Here is a 1,923-nt window from a genome sequence, read left to right as displayed (position 1 = left end):
ATATATATATATATATATATATATATATATATATAATATGTTACAGAAATATCATTTCAAATAATTTTATTTGTTACCTTCTTAAGCAAATATTTTAATGACATCTCCAAATTATCAACATAAAATTTTACTGTAAAGTGAAGGACTCATAGCATCTATCATTACTGTGTACTACTTAGAATATCTGGGATAATTAACACAGAGTGAAAAGGTTTTATTCTACCTTGGTTTGTTCTGTCATGGTTCTAGAGGTTCTATTTTCAGTTTTAGTGTCCTGATGTTTGGGGACCACCAACACAGCCAACCATTGTAGGAGCTTTTGGCTGAAGGAACCATTTGTTTCCTTAGCAGTAAAGCATACTCACAGAAAGAGGACCAGCCAATAATCTCACATTATTAACGATTCACATTTCCAATGTTCTGAATACTTTGCATTGCTATTATTTGCTACTTTTTTCTTTTTTTGTTTGTTTTTACATTTTTTAAATTTGTATTTAATCGTTTTTTACACTCCAGATTTTATTCCCCTCCCAGCCCATCCTCTGACTGTTCCACATCCCATACCTCCTTCCCTCTTCTCCACAAGGATCACTGGACTATTACCACACACCCTAGCCCACCAGACCTCCTCACTCCCTGGAGCCTCCAGTCTCTTGAGGGTGTGGTGCATTTTCTCTGACTGAACCCAGACCCTTAAGTCCTCTGCTGGATATGTGTCAGAGGCCTCATATCAACTGGTGTATGCTACCTGGTTGGTGGTCCAGTGTCTGAGAGATCTCAGGTATACAGATTGAGACTGCTGTTCCTCCTACAGGATAGCCTTTCTCCTCAGTTTCTTCCAGCTTTTCCCTAATTCAATCATGGGAGTCAGAAACCTTGCTATTAATTTTAACAAGTTAGAGCAACTCTTAGAGAATTCAAGCTAGATTAGTTAAAAATAAGTTTAGCCAAAGACAAAGACACAGACTTAAGAAGCAGTTAATCCACTTCATTACTTTTACAAGTTTGTGTACAATGTTCTACTTACAAAGAACTCATTTTCTACCATATCTCAGTCTTTGAAACTTTTCTAGACTTTTGAGTATGTATGTTCACATGTGGATTTTATATGTGTGTGCAGGTACATATATTCAAGTATGTCTATATGAGCAAATAGGACTGAGGGTGATGTCCAGAGTATTCTTTTTCTCACTTGAATATTAAATGATAATGACTTAAAATTGTAATGCCAATGCAAAGGACATTTATGTTAAAACATTTAATTATCAACTATTTTTATATCACATACTTTGATCTCATAAAAGCTTTATAATAAACCAACACCAGTACTTTTCGTCATGAAAGGTTAATTTTCTTGAGAAATATTGTATTTCTCTTTAGTTTATAAGTATGTATCATGGTAAGATTACAGCGCGGAGCTTAGACAACATGAGACCAGCCGTTCCATGGGAGGGGGTTTATTCAGTGTGGAGTGTGAGAGAGAGTGGGAAGAAGATGGCAGGGGAAGAAGAGAATAGAGAGAGGTTGGGGAAGTTCCATCTATTTGTGCCAACGATGACGTAGCTCTTTTTCCAAGGTACAGGTGAGGTAGCCAGGTGAATTGTGGGAGTCTTATCTTGGTTGCCTTGGCAACTATGTAGAAGTCACCTGAATGTGATGTCACTGAGTTCGGACTTATACTAACAATCATAGCTAGTTTGCTTTTGTATATCTATTTTTATAAATGACAAGTAACGGTGGTATTTTTTTCTTCCTCTGTATAGACACTCAGCTTTGCTAAGCATCTGCTGTTTCTCACAGTTCAGTATTATCAATATCACACACCAAACCAATATTACATATCATATTTACAGAAAATCCTTGACGTCTTCACTCATGAGTTTTTCTAGATACTGTTCTTTCAAGAAGTAAACTGGATGGATG

Source organism: Grammomys surdaster, unplaced genomic scaffold (genome assembly GCF_004785775.1).
Source record: "Grammomys surdaster isolate TR1022 unplaced genomic scaffold, NIH_TR_1.0 372, whole genome shotgun sequence".
Lineage (NCBI taxonomy): Eukaryota > Metazoa > Chordata > Mammalia > Rodentia > Muridae > Grammomys > Grammomys surdaster.
Note: the sequence above shows the minus strand (reverse complement) of the source record.